The sequence below is a fragment of the Pinus tabuliformis genome, chromosome X (assembly GCF_031772625.1).
Source record: "Pinus tabuliformis cultivar Carrire ecotype Pingquan chromosome X, CPIR1, whole genome shotgun sequence".
NCBI lineage: Eukaryota > Viridiplantae > Streptophyta > Pinopsida > Pinales > Pinaceae > Pinus > Pinus tabuliformis.
Window position 1 is genome coordinate 414198984 of NC_142308.1, and position 19917 is coordinate 414218900.

A 19917-nucleotide genomic window follows, 5' to 3' on the forward strand; every position below is an offset into this window, starting at 1 on the left:
AGTAAAGAAAGCAAGTGTAGTTCTAACTACTAGCTTATTGGATCCAGGCTAAGTCCCAAGGATCGGGTCCTGATATTAGGGATCAGGTCCTTACTTACCTTATCTCCTTGGCCCTCTGGGGATAGCTCCTATACATACAAGGTACAGGGATAGTGTAAAGGGAGGTCCTTACTGGTATCAGGCTTTATATAAGGGTACAGGAATCAAGTCCAAACTGGTATCAGGTCCGGTATGGGGATAGTATACTAGGGAAGACTTCGTTATTTGCCGGGCTTACCTTCCTTCCTTTAGGCGTTATGAAATACGGGTATCAAAATAGCCAGATAGGCCGTTCATCAACGGAACGCAGTGGAAACACACAAAGGTGGAGTCTCGGAAAGAACAACGAGACAAGGCAATGCACTAGGCGACTCGACCTGTAATATAAGAAACTCCAACGGATATAGATATGGATAGGGCTTCGGGGCGCACCAACCTTCAGTTCAGAGGGAAACCACCCTAACAATATAGGCCCGACTGGACTATTTCTAATTTATCGCTAGCCGGAAGGAAGTAGAATAGTTGGAGTCTTCTAAAGTCAGTCGTCTATAGTCTTATCTTATCCCAATAGTTAGTTGTTTATCTTACTCGAGATACAACCGTCACTTGACCGAACTGACCATCACTCGAGTTTATATATAGGAAAGGACTGTGGAGTGGCGCTAACTCCCCATATCGACTTCAGTTATTGATAGGTTTTCAACGAAATCGTACTATACTACTGAGTTGAGGACCTCTATCTCTTATTTCTAAGCAGAGCATAGGAATGGGATCTCCGAATCCTGGGATGAAGGAAGATCTTGAAAGTGAAAGAGCCGGGTGCCTGCCGACTCTGAACTCTAATAAGTCACCCGCCCCTCTATAGATACGGGGGACTCCCCCGACTTCCCCTCTCTATTTACCGGGTTGGGGACTGAATGATACCCCATGGTAGGTACGCTCTAGAGTGTAGTGGGATCCCAAAGAGAATATATGCTTAACTTAAGGGAGGGTAGAGGGGTAGAGCCATCCAGTGAATAGATCTATCGCATAGAACTAGAGGTAAAGGTCCCGACGGCCTACTGGGCTAAGGCACGGGTAACGAGAGATCAGAAAGAAAAGGTGAAATTAGATCTTATATGATATTCTGGTATGATCGATTAGCTAAAGCGTAATTACATATATGATTCATTACCGATCCCCACCTACCAGCCATCCCAAGCCAGCGATCCATCCCATCCATCCCAGGAAGACCAGTCTATTTTGCTACTTGACTGGCGGGATTTTCACCTTAGTGGCAATATCAATCAGGCCTAATCCTCCCTAAGATTTAGGAAGGATGCAGATATGTCGGGAAACTAAGGGAAGGCCTCTAAGTCAGGTAATTATTGAAAGGGCCCTTTCTCCTCTGTCGTCTGTTGGTAAGGCCTTATTCTCCGCGGTAAGAGGTACTTCTAAGGTCTGACGTTAAGGATGCGCAAGCAGGCTCGACCATAAGCCCCCCCACCCAATAAGTAAATTGAACTTCCTTCTCCTCTCTCAGGTATGGATGCGTTTACGGGGTATGGTTGAACGGTTCCTTCTCTTTCATCTGTTGGGAACATGGGGACATCTCCTCTCTCGTATGGCGGTAAGGACTTATCATCTATCATCGTCTGGTGTCACCTTGTCTCAATCGATATGCTTGTCTGGTAACAACATGTATCAATCTCTTCTGGTGAGAGAACGATGGTAGCAATGAGAAAAGCAAGCGGTGGCACGTTCATCATCTCCATAGCAAGATCGAGCAATAAACTTAATACTTACTAAGTGGGGCCCCCCCTTCTTCTAAATATTCCAAGGTCCCGGAGGGGCTTGCGCTTCTGAGGGCAAGGAAGTAAGTCTTTTTGGGATAGTACTTACTAAGGGGGGTATTTGGGGTCCAAGGAAGTAAGTACTATAATAGCTTTGGGGCCTTCGGCAAGCAGCGAGTTCGATCAGCAGGCATTTAGCAGCAGTGATTCACACGATCATAGTGCCGTGTGCCGTGCCAGGGTTGGTTCGCTCCGTCCGTTGTAAACTTGGCTCAATGTCTTCTGGTGGGAACATCTATCGGTGAACGTAAGGACAAAGTGCAACCTTCCATCAGTGGAGCCTACCCGCTATTGCGATTTATGCTTGCCCGTTGATGGATTGCTAACTTACGCTAAACAGGCTTAGTGGGGGGTGAATACCTCAAGACCACAGTCCCACCTCACTGGAATGGAATGACGAGAAAAGCTTAACGCGTAGGAACAATGGATGGAATGTGACTACCTGGGCTGGGTGGGATAAGAACCAACTGGCTGGTTAGCCTTTTTAGCGGGCTGGCAGGCTAGATGGAGGCTGGCGGGAGGGAGTAAAGAGCTTGCTGGGATAAAGCATCCACCCAGGCGGGCGGGATAAGATAAGAAAACAAACCGGTGGAATGCTATTACGGGATTGCTGCTGGCCTTAGATAGACTTATACTGATTAGTACTTTTTGCATGTGGAACAATTAAGTTGATCCATGAAAACTGTTCCAAATGTATCCGCGGGAAGAGAGCAATTGTTGCAGATTGTAACAAAAGGTTCTGCATGTATATTTGAAATCGTCAACATTCCTTTAACCTGGTCCATGTTTCAGTACAATTTTGGCGTTAGATATTGTAATAAAAATTCTAGGAGGACGTTCAATGAAGGAGCATAATTTAGGAGAACAACAAATAAAGAATTATAATTTATATTTTGTGGACTATGAAACAACCTTTGTTGTTGACACAGTTAGTTTACTCAGGTCTGCAAGAACTCTGTTTGAAGTGACGGCTGTATTGAAGGTGGATTTGCAAGTGCGTAGTGATCCATGTTTTTTTCCTCTGACAAGATTTCGAAATAGTACCATTGGTGCTTCTTGTTTCGAAATTTGTTTTTGTATGGATTTGAAAATTGCTTGAAATGTAGTGAAAAGATAAACCTGAATTGCAAAATGTACTAGTGTTAAATGTAATTGCTTTTTAACATTGTAAGTAAATGTTAAAAAGTATGAATGATTTAAATGTTAAAAAGTATAAATGATTGAATTTGTATATACCGTAGCTTTGTCTTTTTGAGATTGGCCATCCTTGATATTTAGCACATATTGACCGCCTATTTCTTTTGCAGCTGTTACAAGACCAACTATTGTGCCGATTGCGAATGCAGTTGTTGTGCTTGTGAGTTGGCTAATAGTGGTTGTCGGTACAAATGTGTATTGGGTACAGATGGCTGGGATTGTTTCTACGATGCTTTTGTCATGTAGAACAAGTATGCACGTACAGTCTCCATGGTCATAAACTGTTTTGGGAGAGATCTTGAAATCTCTGATACAAATTCCCTGGCTGACTACAAGTTTGGCTTCAATAGTAGCAATGAGGTTATGTGGCACATTCAGTGTAATTGCCATATTCCCTTTGCTATCCACTAGGTCAGCACGTAACAATTGAATTCCGTGTATTTGATCGACCATTGTTTTATATATTACAAGAATGTCACCGTGAAAGATTGTTCCCAGTTTCAGGCTTTTCAATTCCTGTATTGTGATCGGAGTGCATAGTTGATGGTTAGCTCTTATTTCAGATTTATTTTCCTGTTTCTGCCTGTAGAACAATATTAAAAGAATCTGAATTAACATTATGTTTGTACTATAAAACTTGTAAGAATAGATTTAAAGGTTATTTAGTTACTTTTTATCAGTTTCTGAGACGTTGCAAGTCTCTGAGAGAGAGCAAGCCTCTGGAGCAGTAACTTCTTCGTGTTGTCTTTTCATATTAGTTACCTGTACAACACGAGTACAAGCTATTAGGTTTACAAGCAAAATGTGTTCTATGTAATAATAAATCTGTGCATAATGTTATTCTATGTGTACACGAGTACAAGCTATTAGGTTTACAAGCAAAATGTGTTCTATGTAATAATAAATCTGTGCATAATGTTATTCTATGTGTGGTTACATACCTAGATTAGTTTGCGCAGAGTGTTGCAAGGAAGCTACAAGAAATAGACTTTTAGTATGGCCATTGGAGATTGATATTGCTCGCATAACACAGAATTTGTTCGAATATGAAGTTTAGCAAATTGTAGAGAAACTTGTATATCAATGCTACATTGATTTTGCTACAGGCTAAAACTGCTTTGTACTAAGGGTCGTTAGAGCTGTAGTAGCGCATAGAATATGCTATGATCAGACCAATATGCCCATGTTACATTTATTTCACACTGTTTTATAGGCAAAGTTGTCCAGATATGGTCTATTATTGTTTTTCGTTGCGGAGATAGTTTGCTTGTTATTTCTTGTAAGTTTTCCATTTCCATAAATTGTACAAAGAGTTTGCTACGAGCTGTTTGTTGTTGTATGTCAATGTTGAAATCACCAATAACTAAAAAAACACAATTAGTATATGTAGTTTGCGATTTTGCTTCCTTAATTATTTGCATTATCGTGGATACTTGTTCAAATGGTGCTGCATAAATGTTCATTAAGCAAATCGGCCGTTGAAAGTACATGTCAATTAGGGTAAGCTCTGTTTTGTTTTTGCAAAATGTCTTTGTTGCTTTAATAGATATTTTTTTGTTTATGCAAGTAAGAATTCCATGTGTAGAATGTGCAATGGAAAAATTGAATGATAAGAATTCTTTGTCTATTGGTGGAATGTACAAATGAGTTTCTTGAAAACAGAGAATCATATTGTCCATTAAGTCATTGTGATGAATCACGTCACTAATATGTGCACGTAGACTACGTGTGTTTAGGCTTGCAATTGATAAAACATCCTTGTTATCAGATTTCTTCTTTGTGAATTCTAGTTTCCATGCACCAATTGTTTCTAGCCGTGCCATTTCATTGATTATCTTGTTTTTGACATGGAAGTTTTGTTGTGTCAATTTGTTAATCAAGTATAGTGAGTCGATAGTTCTAACACGTGATAATGCAGTGTAGACTAGACCATGTTTTGTGACACCAGTTGGGTCAAATGCAAGTTGATCTAATGTCAACCCTTGTGTTCGGTGTATTGTTCGTGCACAAGCTAATTGGATTGGAAATTGTTTTCGAATTGTAATTTGTAATTTGTTACAAGACATTGCTAGCGATTTTGCAATTCGAAAGATTGGTGTCCAATTTGGCAATATATTTATGTCGTATAGTTGTTTGAATTTGCTTCTTTGTTGTTTCCCAATTTCTGCGTCTGAAAATTCTATCCAGACAATGTCAAGTCTGTTGTTATTAGATGAATAGGATTTGAAAATCCCTTCAGCACCATTAACCAATCCATTGTTTGTATTGTAATTTCCTGCATATAGTTCAACTAACATGTTTTGTTTAACTGTAATTGTTGATGGCAATGAGATTGCTTTATCAAAAGAAAAATAACTCGATCCAGGAATCTCGTAGTTGTCAATTGCAACGAGCATTATTTGTTCCCCCTTTGTTAGTGAAAGCAGTTTTGCATTGTGATTATGGACATCTTTGTTTCGATAGAAAATGTATGGGAAAACTGGGCTTAAAGGTGGGATCCTATAGCAGTTATTGTTTACATAAGCAATATCTTGATCTGTTTGCATGTTTAATCTCATCCTATTTAGTACATCAATGAACAATGGGTCTTTTTGGCGCATCGCTGTGTGCAATTGATAACATTTTATTTTCTCTGGCCAGAAGTCGTATGGAATTGTGTTTTTGTTGATTTTTGGGTTTTCAAAGATCAGAGAGTCTCTGACTGGGTTTGCCTGGTAAAGATCACCGGAGAATATCATGTCAACATTACCAAAGTATGAAGTTGGTGTGTGTAAGATTTGTCAGAGTCGCTTATCAATTTGATATAGTGTTGTTGCACCAACAAGCGATGCCTCATCTATGAGGAGTACACACAATTGTTGGAAATGCTTTGATAATGTGTCTAATTTTTCATTGTTTAGTGAGGGGCAATCTGCTTTGTTAAAGGGCAAATAGAATGCAGAATGCAATGTCACACCACCAGCATTAAAGGCAGCTTTGCCTGTGTATGCAGTGATTATTCCTATTAGTTGTGATGGGTTATAAGGCAATGCCACATTGTGTATGCGTACTAAGGATTGGAAGATTGCCTTGGCTGTGTGTGTCTTTCCTGTTCCTGCACCTCCTGTTAATAACAAATAGATCAGTTCATCTGGTTTGTACAATTTTCTTGTTATAACATCAGTAACTATGCTTGCTTGTTCTGTGTTTAATTGTCGCATTAATTCATAGTACTCTACATATTCAAGTATATGTGGTTGTTTGACGATTTCATATGGCCTTGTAGATCATAGAGCAAACTTCTTTGTATCTTGGAAATGTTCCAAGTCATTTTGGAAGTCATAGTTTTCGTATTTGTCATCTATCGATTTGTTAAATGTTATAGTTTCTGTTTCATTTGATTTCAAACTATCTATGTCGAATATTTGTTTAGTTTCTATTTCTACTATGTGCATTGCGTCATCTATGTCACCCCATGTAGTTGTTGTAGCAAATTTGAACTTTTGTTCATTTTGCTTGACTATTTCTTTCAATGCAAGATATGCAGATTGCCAACTTGTGTGATGTTGCTTAATTGCAGTTTCACTTACTCGATAGGGATAGTATAACATTAATTGCTCTCTACAGTGATTTTCAATGTCCTTGTATTTGTTATATCTAACAGATCGAATGACATATGGTCTACTTGATTTTTTGTGTTCTTGTCCTTTCTTTGTATAACTAGATGCAAATTCTGCTAAGCATACAAGTTCAATAGCGATAGGTCGTAGAACATAGTAGTCAATAATTGATGGGCACATTATGTCTTCTGAGTCATCTGCTTCCTTTTGCAGGTCTTTTTTTCTTTTAAGAACAAATGCACGATCATCGACAAGAGATGTGTTAATGAATACACACTTTCGTGAACTACAGTTTAGTGGAAGTGATAACACAATATGCACTGCTTGTTGTGCAGACATTTGTTGCAAGTTGACCAAAGCTTTCCCTAAAGAACTAATGGTATTTAGGATATCAGATTTTGTTTTCACATGATCGTCGCGTATGTTTTTAAATGTTCTTGTGAGTGTTTTATCTTCTTTTGTCATATAGGAACTGCAATACATTGCAGCTGCATATGAGTCAAGTACAAATTGGGAATCAGTGTTTGCAATCCAAATTCCTGGAATATGTTTTGCGAAGTTATTTGTCCAGGTGTCAACTGGTTTTCTTTGCAATAAGAGCGTTGTTCGATTTAGTGTACACTGGATAGCATGTATGTATTCATTGTGTACTAGTCCAAGGTTGGCCAAAAAGCTATCAAATGTATCATTTTCACTATATCTTGTGCTGTTTATTGTTTCAAAGATTAGCTTTGCATGTGCTTTTGTTTTATCACTATCGAATTCAAGAGGCTCAAGTATTTTTGTTGCTTTCATCGGTGGTATTGGGAAATTAAATCTGCAATTAGAATTTGCATGCTTCCTACAACTTTTTGTGTGACAATGGTGTTGTAGAGCTCTAAGTTCCTTTGCAAGTAGGAGTGAATTAGTTGACAAGTAATTGTCAACGAATTGTTCGACTTCAATATTTGTATTTTGACCATAGATTGGTGCAGATTTTATCCAAAGTAAACCATGTTCATGTTCACTGCCCCGGTTTTGGAATTCAGTTACATAGAAGTGGTCATTGAGCTCTCCATAATACTTGTGATCATGAGATATCAATTGATGTAGTGCATCCCTCCTAGATCTATAGTAACGTACACAAGTAATAGGGTCGTTTCTTATTAATGAGCTAGGTTCATTTTCATCGAGTTCATTTGTATTTGGTCTTATAGTGTTTTGTTTTATGTCTCTCAATGCATGCATTAAAGGATCCCAAAGATGCTCTGCATTGCTAAAGGAGACAAAGAAAGTGGGCAGCCCTAGTTGTCGTATCATTGCATAGAGTTTGTTCCGTATTCGCTGGTGGTAGTCACGTGAGGTACGAATTGTTTTTAGGTCCATGTACCCAATGTTAGAATTTAAAATACGATCTAGGTTCGGTTTTGACTTAACGTCTTTTGCAACTAGTTTTCTACCTTTCAACTGCCCTTTTCTAATTCTAATCCACATTGTATTCAAGACCTAATTTATGATAATGTGAATTGCTTTATAAAACAGGTTTGTAGTATGATAAGCAAAATCGTGGTTTTTATGCAGCACTTCCCAGTGACAAATCTTTTGATATGTAAAGTTTTTGGAGATGTCTTCTGAGTATTTATCTTTGAAGATTCCTAATGGCATGTATCCGGCAACAGGTGCAATGTTAATTTGTTTATTTACAAGGTCATGGACAGTGTGTGCATCAATGAATCCATGGACCAATGTTTTTGTCGTTGGTTCATCGTTTTCTTGGTTATCGTGTTCGTTATCTTCAGCTTCACTTGAACTTTGATATGCCTCTTGGTTTTGTAGGAATGCCTCTTTCCAATTGTCATTTATGGTAGCATTCTCGAGCTTGTAAAGCATCCTTTTGCATAATTGTTTTAATGCTTTCATCACTTTGTGAACTCGAACTCGACCAAATGCATAAGCACTTTTGAATCTTAAACTCTTTTTGAGAACAACGGAAACCGTGTCAGTGTCTTTTATAGTTCGAGGCAATGCAGATTGAATTCTGGAAATGTTAGTGGGGACATTGATGACTCCTCCAGTTAAGCCTAGTAGTTAAGCCTAGTTGTGGTTCTTCGATGGCCCATTTCTTTTATTTGCAAGAAGGGCAATCTTAATACAACTAGTCTTTCTTCTAGTTCAGTGAGTTGTGTGAGTGTTCTAGTGGCATTGTTTCTTCTTATCTGTTCAGGAACTACATATTTAGCAATTGTTTCATGTTCAATTGCTTTTTTGCAGTGTTTACAAATGTAGCGATTTTCAACACGAGATTTAACATTCTCGAAACTAGTTGATAGTTTCCTAATCTTATTTTGTCTTGCTTGATTTTCTTGTTTCACAAAGCAAATGTCTCTTTTGAAAAACGTTGTTTCACATGATGAACAATTGAAAATAGGTGTGTCAGTTACTTGTCTTTGATATATTTGATCAAACTTTGATAATTCTGTTAATTTGTTCATTGATCTTGATTGAATCGATAGGCCTGATTTTCCTGATTTCTTTGATTGTGCTGAAAGATCCTTTGATCTTGTTGCAAATAGATTGTAGTCCATGTTTTCTATGACTATTTCTTGTTTCATTGTTGTTGTGTTGAATGCAAGTCTTATTTTCTGCATTTTCGATTTTTTCCGAATAATGCCTTTAAGCAAACGCAAAGATAAACTTTTCGTCTCTTTGCCTAATGGACAAGAAATTACAATTTCTGTTTGTGCGTTGTTTCTAATATGTTTTTTCAAGTTTCTAAGTGATCGAAATCTCAGTGTCTCAGATTTTCCTGATTTCTTTGATTGTGCTGAAAGATCCTTTGATCTTGTTGCAAATGGATTGTAGTCCACGTTTTCTATGACTATTTCTTGTTTCATTGTTGTTGTGTTGAATGCAAGTCTTATTTTCTGTGTTTTCAATTTTTTCCGAATAATGCCTTTAAGCAAATGCAAAGATAAACTTTTTGACTGTTTGTCTAATGGACAAGAAGTTACAATTTCTGTTTGTGCATTGCTTCTAATATGTTTTTTCAAGTTTCTAAGTGATCGAAATCTCGGTGTGTCACTAACATCTTCTGTGTGCGGTGTGTCACTAACATCTTCTGTGTTTTCTAGAACTACTTGTTGTTTCATTGTACTTTTGTTATATTGAATGCCTATCTTTTGCCTTTTCAAATTTTTCCGAGCAATGTCCTTAAGCACATGCAAAGATAAACTTCTCTTGTGCTTGTTTAAATGACAAGATGGTTTTAATTTAGTTTGAACAAATTGACATTTTGTTTCAGATTGTGTTTCAGTGTTGTTCTTTGAGGAATGTGATGAATGAAACATTACAACCTCCTCAGTATTTGTGGCGGTTGCTATGTCAGATGTTCTAGCATTAGCTAGAGATATCTTTATTTCACTTGTATCTTCTTTACTTGGAAGAAGACATGTTTCTATGTTATCTTGTTTACTGCATAAGTTCATTTGTTCATATGAGGTGTTTGTTTGTTGTTGGAAGGTACAATGCATTGTAGATTGCCTACGAACCAAAGGTTCGAAGTGCCCATTCAAAGGATCCTCGTCATGGAATAATATGTCAAGAGTATTTGTTTTAAGACTTGAATTGAAGTGCAAATAAATTCTCATCTTTGTTTTGGACCAAACGCTAATTGGAATTTTCAGCCAATTTGAGAGCCAGTGGATACAGAAAATATCTCCCCATAAACCTCTAGATCCTAGGGGTATATTGTTTGAGGCAGGTCTAGCCATTTTGTCTAAATAGATTTCACGGTTGCTAATGTTATGCATTTCTTTAAGTGACTCTTCATGCAGTTCATGTTCATAAGACAAAATTGCCTCTCTATCTTGTTTTTCAAGACAGTCTCTAAAATACTCTATTGTTCCTTTCCTTAGCTCTACTGATGTGTATTGAAAATCTAGCAAAAGTTCTAAACTATCGAATAAACAGTCTCCAATTAGATATGAGAAATTGTTCACACGAAATAAGTGATGCTTTTGCAAGACTAATTCCAAATTGTGTTTCTCAGACATAGCAGACATGTTTCTAAGTGACCGAAATCTCAGTGTCTCACTAACATCTTCTATGTTTTCTAGAACGACTTGTTGTTTCATTGTAATTTTGTTATACTCAATGCCTATTTTTTGTCTTTTCAAATTTTTCGGAGCAATGTCCTTAAGCACATGCAAAGATACACTTCTCTTGTGCTTGTTTAAGTGACAAGATGGTTTTAATTTAGCTTCAATAGATTGACATTTTGTTTCAGGTTGCGGTTCAGTATTGTTCTTTGAGGTATCGGTTTGTTGTTGGAAGGTACAATCAATTGTAGGCTGCCTACGAACCAAAGGCTCGAAGTGCCCATTCAGAGGATCCTCGTCATGGAATAATATGTCACGAGTATTTGTTGTAACACTTGAATTGAAGTGCAAATAGACTCTCATCTTTGTTTTGGACCAAACCCTAATTGGAATTTTCAGCCAGTTTGAGAGCCAATGGATACAGAAAATATCTCCCCATAGACCTCTAGATGCTAGGGGTATATTGTTTGAGGCAGATCTAGCCATTTTGTCTAAATAGATTTCACGGTTGCTAATGTTATGCATTTCTTTAAGTGAGGCTTCATGCAGTTCATGTTCATAAGACAAAATTGCCTCTCTATCTTGTTTTTCGAGACAGTCTCTAAAATACTCTATTGTTCCTTTCCTTAGCTCTACTGATGTGTATTCGAAATCTAGCAAAAGTTATAAACTATCGAATAAACAGTCTCCAATTACATATGAGAAATTGTCTACACGAAATAAGTGATGCTTTTGCAATACTAATTGCAAATTGTGTTTCTCAGATATAGGAGACATGATGACGACTAAGTGTTCGATGCAATATTATGTTTAGTGATGCAATGCAATTACAAGTCACAGAATCATAATAGCAAGTTGAACAATGAAAATGAATATAGAACATGAAGTGATTGTGTGTACCTTTGGGACTGCAAATGTCTACTGAGCTGCTCAGACTGCTTATGTCAGTTAGCATCCAATGCACAGTTTTGATACCAAAGTTCAAAATACGACTGCCAAGATAAAAAAGAACCTGCAGAACCTGCTGTACGTTAGGATCAGTCATTGTAAATGTATTGATCAATGTATATCAATCCAATGACCAGTCAAAGACAGCTTAAAATTAATAAGTGAAATCAAGAAATTAGATACTTGCTAGGTTCTGCAATCCAAATGCCCAATACTGCATAATCAAACTAATGAAAGGAATGCACCAGACCTTAGGAAAAATTAAAAAATACCCCTGTCAAGAAAATTATAACCTGGGGTGGAAGAGATAAATACCCCTGTCAAGAAAATTATAACCTGGGGTGGAAGAGATCTGTCACGTGTGTCACATGTGGACTGCTAAATAAACTAAAATGAAAAGGAAACAGAGTTCTGATCTCATGTCAAAAAAGTAGAAGAAAACGACCCAACAAAAATGTATAAAAAGTAAACTAGGACCTATTAGCAAACAATTTACCCATCGTAATTTTCTTTTCATATTGGGCCTGCATAACAGATCCTGCAAATCTATACATCGTTCCCTGAATAAACCAGCTAGCCATACTTTCGTTGTATATGGCAGAGATCTATTAAACCTTAAAGAGTTCATATTTAAGATTGAACCAAACCTTCAATAGTTTGAGTTCCGTCTTCATAGTTAAGATGGACCTATTTAAATACTTAAAATATTTAATATTTTAATCTGAGCGCATCGTTTGAACTGTTTATTGTACCCGAAAATAATTATTTTGAGTCCATAATTAAGATGGACTTATGCCAGGGTATAAAACAGTTTGAGCTCTTTTTATTGTACCATAGAGCGAGCTGCTCTTATGCTCATAAAACCAATTCAAGGTATTGTGCCAGGTAGCTAGCTGCTCTTATACAACCAATTTATCCATCTTAATCACTTGGAGGTATCAATTTTTTTTTCATATTGGGCCTGCATAACAGTTCCTGCAAATCTATACATCTTTCCCTTAATAAATCAGCTAGCCATACTTTCGTTGTAGATGGCGGAGATCTATTAAACCTTAAAGAGTTCATACTTAAGATTGACACAAACCTTAAATAGTTTCAGTTAGTTTGAGTTCGAGTTCATAGTTAAGATGGACCTATGCCATGGACCTATGCCAGTACAAACCTTAAATAGTTTGAGTTAGTTTGAGTTCGAGTTCATAGTTAAGATGGCCCTATGCCATGGACCTATGCCAGTACTTCAAATAATTATTTTGAGAATAACTAATTTGATGGACTTATGCCCGTGCATAAAATAGTTTGAACTCTTTATTGTACCAAAAAATAATTATTTTGAGTCCATAATAATTATTTCGAGTCCATAATTAAGATAGACTTATCCCAGTGCATAAAATAGTTTGAACTCTTTTTATTGTACCAGAGAGCCAACTACTCTTATGCTTATACAACCAATTCAAGGTATTGTGCTAGGTAGCTAGCTGCTCTTATACAACCAATTCAAGGTTTTAAGACAGACCTTAATGTGGGGCATTATTAACATATTCATTATTAAAAATGAACCTGAGCTAGTGCATAAAATAATTTAAAAAGAGTAGTTTTGATCTCTATTGGTGGTTAAGATCATGGGTTAAAGTAGATCTCAATACATTTGCATGCAATAGGATATAACTTTGACTGGATAGTAGATACCCTATATTGGTAGGCTGACTTTTGCATGCAGTGCTTCCTAGTAACAGGTTTATAATTGTTCCTCTGCTAATAGGACTGACTAGTTCTGGAGAAAGAAGCCTCTAGAGAAAGAAGCCCATGCAGACTCACCTAGTTTGGCTTCTTAGAGTTTCTAAACATCTGTAAATCTCTGCTATACTGTACTATAAAAATGATTCTAGATAGCTTTTACACTTGCAGGTCTAGGGATCATAATATTTGTCAATGCATTTATTCATTTCCAATAAGAGGGTTTTGTAAACTTCTCTTCTTTTTCAGGATTCTTTCGAAGATGATGAATCTAGGATATTGATGACTCTATGTGCAAGCACTGATCCAAAAGACATTCAAAAAACAATTAGCCCCTTGGAGCATGGGGCCAAAGCCAAAGGTATTGTCAAATTACCTAAATCCCATCTTAAAGAGAAAATCAATACTAGTGACCAAGTAGTCTTAGAGACCAGGATCAAAGTCATGAGTGCCTTGATTGCAAAACTTCAAGAAGATAATAGATTAAAAGATGAGTGCAGAGATGAGATTGCAAAAGAGTTGGATGGAAAAACACAGCAACTGGAGAACCTGAAAAGTAGTGTAGCACATGTCAAAATTGATAAGGTCCAAGACATAGAAGCTGAGCTGATATTCAAGATGAGAGAACAACAAGGAGAGCTTTCTAAAATAAGAAATCGAAGTTCATATTGATCCAAAAATTGCATCCTTATTAAATGTGTGACTAGAAAAAGTTGGTATTATCTATAATATTAACTTGTATTTGAACCTTGGTATAGCATTTAGTTAAATGATCAATTACCGATGTTTCTTAGTTCATTAAGAAACCTAATTTCTTTCAATATATTTGATATATTTTAGCCTCTTTCAAATTTAGATACTAAGAGGATGAAGTATCTCATTACAGTCCGTCACAACCAATTTCCTAGGAACATGCTAAGTTTCTTTTATGGGGAAACCAGAGTTTAGAAGTCTGTCATCTTCATATTCAAGATTCCCTGTTTGAATATTTCACTAGTCTATGCCATGAATTCAGCGATATCACTAGTCTATGCCATTCATGGTTTCAACCCTGCTCAGTGATGAATCTGGCCCAACAGCACATAGATGTTTAATAAATTTGGGATAGAACCAGTGGTTATTTAGCACCTAATTACTGTATGTTGAGGAAATATGATCAGCTAGCCATACTTTCATTGTCGATGGCGGAGATCTATTAAACCTTAAAGAGTTCATAGTTAAGATTGACACAAACCTTAAATAGTTTGAGTTAGTTTGAGTTCGAGTTCATAGTTAAGATGGACCTATGCCATGGACCTATGCCAGTACAAACCTTAAATAGTTTGAGTTAGTTTGAGTTTGAGTTCATAGTTAAACAGTCTGTCACAACCAATTTCCTAGGAAGATGCTAAGTTTCTTTTATGGGTAAACCAGAGTTTAGAAGTAAGTCATCTTCATATTCAAGATTCCATGTTTGAATATTTCAATCAGATTCTTAATAAATACCTACTCCAAGATAGATTGTGTTGAACCATCTTTGGGAAGGTTTCAGCAATATCGCTAGTCTATGCCATGAATTCAGCGATATCACTAGTCTATGCCATTCATGGTTTCTGCCCTGCTCAGTGATGAATCTGGCCCAGCAGCACATAGATGTTTAATAAATTTGGGATAGAACCAGTGGTTATTTAGCACCTAATTACTGTATGTTGAGGAAATATAATCAGCTAGCCATACTTTCGTTGTCGATGGCGGAGATCTATTAAACCTTAAAGAGTTCATAGTTAAGATTGACACAAACCTTAAATAGTTTCAGTTAGTTTGAGTTCGAGTTCATAGTTAAGATGGACCTATCATTGTAGTCTTTTTTCAAAACGATATAATCATTACAGATCCTCTAATTTGCCAAGGGAGCATAGGTATATGACACTAAACATGAAAATTTGTATCAACTAACAAAATCATGGAGCAAGCTTTTAATTTTTGAGCATAAACAAATAAAAGCACTTGCCAAGCCTAAATTCCATCCGCCCTACTGCCAACTTTCTATCAAATTGGTGGAATTTATCTTGAAGCCTGCAATAAGTTGTGCTTTATTTTTGTTTCCTTGACCTTCAAAGTTCAAACTTCGAACACAAGAAAATACATGTTTGAACAAGACATGTTCCAGGAGCCAGAAGAAAAACTAAACCAGCAGGCCCTAGCATCCTAAACATTTCTACTAAAAGCCTGGTCAGGCATGTCAGAGGCGCAAGTTGAAGCAACCTTCACCCTCCATTGGACATTGATTAGAACCTCCACTCTCGAATCTATGTCAAGAAGATTCTCATCTCCTTGAGGCTTGATTGCTTACAATAGATTCTTTCAATTATGTCAAATAGTTGCTCTTGATCATTATTTTATTTTTCACAAGAAATAAATTTCAAAGATACAATTTTGAATTCTTAGCCCTTCCTTTTATTAATTATGCTCTTTAGCTTTTAATTAATCTTTTTCTTGTATGATATACAAATCCTTTTATTTACAAAGAGAGTATAGCTACATGATTAAACATCTAACATTGTAATAACAAACAAAAGTTTGGCCTGACCTTGTAATTCATCAAAATAGACAAAGTGTGGGAAAAACCTAAGTTCCATCTGCACAACTTCCAACTAGCCATCAAGTTTATAGAGTTTATCTTGAAGACACAAGAAGTCATGCCTTGGATTGTGTTGAACCATCGTCGGGAAGGTTTCAGCGATATAACTAGTCTATGCCATGAATTCAGCGATATCACTAGTCTATGCCATTCATGGTTTCAACCTTGCTCAGTGATGAATCTAGCCCAGCAGCACATAGATGTTTAATAAATTTGGGATAGAACCAGTGGTTATTTAGCACCTAATTACTGTATGTTGAGGAAATATAATCAGCTAGCCATACTTTCGTTGTCGACGGCGGAGATCTATTAAACCTTAAAGAGTTCATAGTTAAGATTGACACAAACCTTAAATAGTTTCAGTTAGTTTGATTTTGAGTTCATAGTTAAGATGGACCTATCATTGTAGTCTTTTTTCAAAATGATATAATCATTACAGATCCTTTAATTTGCCAAGGGAGCATAGGTATATGACACTAAACATGAAAATTTGTATCAACTAACAAAATCATGGAGCAAGCTTTTAATTTTTGAGCATAAACAGATAAAAGCACTTGCCAAGCCTAAATTCCATCCACCCTACTGCCAACTTTCTATCAAATTGGTGGAATTTATCTTGAAGCCTGCAATAAGTTGTGCTTTATTTTTGTTTCCTTGACCTTCAAAGTTCAAACTTCAAACACAAGAAAATACATGTTTGAACAAGACATGTTCCAGGAGCCAGAAGAAAAACTAAACCAGCAGGCCCTAGCATCCTAAACATTTCTGCTAAAAGCCTAGTCATGCATGTCAGAGGCACAAGCTGAAGCAACCTTCACCCTCCATTGGACATTGATTAGAACCTCCACTCTCGAATCTATGTCAAGAAGATTCTCATCTCCTTGAGGCTTGATAAGTTGTGCTTTATTTTTGTTTCCTTGACCTTCAAAGTTCAATCTTCGAACACAAGAAACTACATGATTGAACAAGACATGTTCCAGGAGCCAGAAGAAAAACTAAACCAGCAGGCCCTAGCATCCTAAAAATTTCTGCTAAAAGCCTGGTCAGGCATGTCAGAGGCGCAAGTTGAAGCAACCTTCACCCTCCATTGGACATTGATTAGAACCTCCACTCTCGAATCTATGTCAAGAAGATTCTCATCTCCTTGAGGTTTGATTGCTTACAATAGATTTTTTCAATTATGTCAAATAGTTGCTCTTGATCATTATTTTATTTTTCGCAAGAAATAAATTTCAAAGATACAATTTTGAATTCTTAGCCCTTCTTTTTATTAATTATGCCCTTTAGCTTTTAATTAATCTTTTTCTTGTATGATATACAAATCCTTTTATTTACGAAGAGAGTATAGCTACATGGTTAAACATCTAAAATTGTAATAACAGACAAAAGTTTGGCCTGACCTTGTAATTCATCAAAACAGACAAAGTGTGGGCAAAACCTGAGTTCCATCTGCACAACTTCCAACTAGCCACCAAGTTTATAGAGTTTATCTTGAAGCCACAAGAAGTCATGCCTTGTTGCCATTTGCCTGGCCTTCAATCTTATAACCTTTAAATGCCTATCAGTGCCTTTGAATTATTCTCCACTTCCACTAGTTTCATCCAGACTTCGTCAATGCATGAATTTAATTCTTGCAAAATGAACTTGTTGTGTGGCTCTAATTTTTCTTAATTGGCACTAGTCCTTTACACTTTTGCCTAATTTCTACACTTATTCTCACATAATTCTTTTTTCATCCCTAGCAAATCTGATGCACATCCAACAATGTGGGATATTAGAGTGGTTGAAGGCCTTCATATGGTAGTCATCACTGACCTTTCAATAGCAATATCTATTTGTATTTTGCGTTATAAACCGTAACATGATGTATGCCATTTCACTAACATGATTTAGATTCTGTAAATCTCTGCTATAATGTACTATAAAAATGATTCTAGATAGCTTTTACACTTGCAGGTCTAGGGAACATAATATTTGTCAATGCATTTATTCATTTCCAATAGGAGGGTTTTGTAAACTTCTCTTCTTTTTCAGGATTCTTTCGAAGATGATGAATCTAGGATATTGATGACTCTATGTGCAAGCACTGTTCCAAAAGACATTCAAAAAACAATTAGCACCTTGGAGTATGGGGCCAAAGCGAAAGGTATTGTCAAATTACCTAAATCCCATCTTAAAGAGAAAATCAATGCTACTAACCAAGTAGTCTTAGAGACCAGGATCAAAGTCATGAGTGCCTTGGTTGCAAAAGTTCAAGCAAATAATAGATTAAAAGATGAGTGCAAAGATGAGATTGCAAAAGAGTTGGATGGAAAAACACAGCAACTGGAGAACCTGAAAAGTAGTGTAGCACGGCTTTCCCTATTTGGTTGTACAACACTTTTCGGTTGCATCTCTTTTAGCACATAGGTTCCAAAAACGTGCGTTCCATGAGGTTGAACAAGCCTATACAAACATCCATTACCCACTGTCTTTCAATCTTTTCAAATGATTACCTCTTGCTTCCAGTAAAATATTCTCAAAAACTCAATTCCATTCACACTTAAAACCAGCTTGCAAACACGTTGAACTCCTTTATAAATTGGCAAAAGCAATGCCTAATTTCTCACCTACAAAACAAAACTACCTTCTGCACCTACATATTGACATACATCTCTTTGCTTCACATAACATGGAATCCATTAGCATAAGCCAACTTACTCAACTGGCAGCATTGTTTCTCTTAGCACTTGTTCTCATGACTCTTCTGATTATGGACATCGTAAAAGTAGAAGCACAAAGAAAAAAGAAACCAAGAAAACAATAACATCTTGAATGAGGAGCATAGGAATCTACAACAAGTACTTGGCTATTAGACTATCCATCTACTGCTTCTGCCTCTACAGCATCCTTTCCAAGGAATAGAAATAAGTGGCTTTTGGGTTCAATTCTTTTCCTTCTTCTGGGTATGGTTTTGCACAATGATTATGGAGTATATTTGAGTTACAGCTCACATTTTTGAGGAGAGATTGTCAAAATTCTCAATCTCAGGCCTATTTTTGCATTATTTTACGCGTTGTCTTAATTCCCGTCTTCCTTCTCTGTTACAGGTCTATACAGAAATTTGCAATCACCTAGAAAGGAGGTTTTCTTGAGTGTCTTCCCTGATAGTTAGGGTTTTGTTAAGTGCTTCTTAAAGGTGAGGTGTGCCTGTTCTAATATTTCAGTGAGATCAGATACAGATTTGCTATTTGGAAAAGAAAATCACTCCTGTTTGGCATTTTGTCTGATGCAAATGTTCCTGCTGAGGTGGAACACAAAGTCGTCCTATATTCTTCTCCAAAGAAACCACCCTGGTTTCAATCCAAATACGCATCACTGCTTGTATGGATTAGTAAGTGCTCTGATTTCTAAAAAGAATGGCGTTGCTTGAACCTGACATGCTTCTCAATTTTAAGAAAGGTTGTTGACTTCTTTGCAACATAAACACTGATATTTTGTTTCCTCATATTCATCGGTTTCATTTACATTTTATTTGCATTTTGAAAGTGTTAAACTAATGTTAGTATTAGTTCAAAGCATTAAATGCTATGGTAGGTACCGAATGCAACCGAATGCAATACCAAAGTTGGTTGATTGCTTGCTGTCTTCATGACACTGCCACCAGAGCCAATTCAAGTTTCTAGTTTTGCTCCTTCACCATCAAAGCAGGTTCCAAACAGCATCCCTCATGTGGTTGCAGAAATTCCTAAGAAACAGAAAACAAGTACTTTAAGAGCTGCACTTGGGCCTTTTCTTGGAGGGTTTACACTACTAGGAATGGTGGGCTTTTTGGGTTACTGGTTAATCAGGCGCAGGGAGATGTCAATGATTACAAAACTAGAATATCAGGC

General features: G+C 36.8%; 1 long non-coding RNA gene across 1 annotated transcript in view; it reads left to right on the plus strand.

Moving 5' to 3' along the window:
- Positions 1-7286, plus strand: part of LOC149140290 (uncharacterized) — a 101600-nt gene extending 94314 nt beyond the window's left edge. The window contains exon 2 of the long non-coding RNA XR_016264607.1: positions 6881-7286. This is a non-coding gene — a long non-coding RNA (uncharacterized LOC149140290). The remainder of the gene's footprint in view (positions 1-6880) is intronic.
- The last annotated feature ends 12631 nt before the right edge of the window (positions 7287-19917 follow it).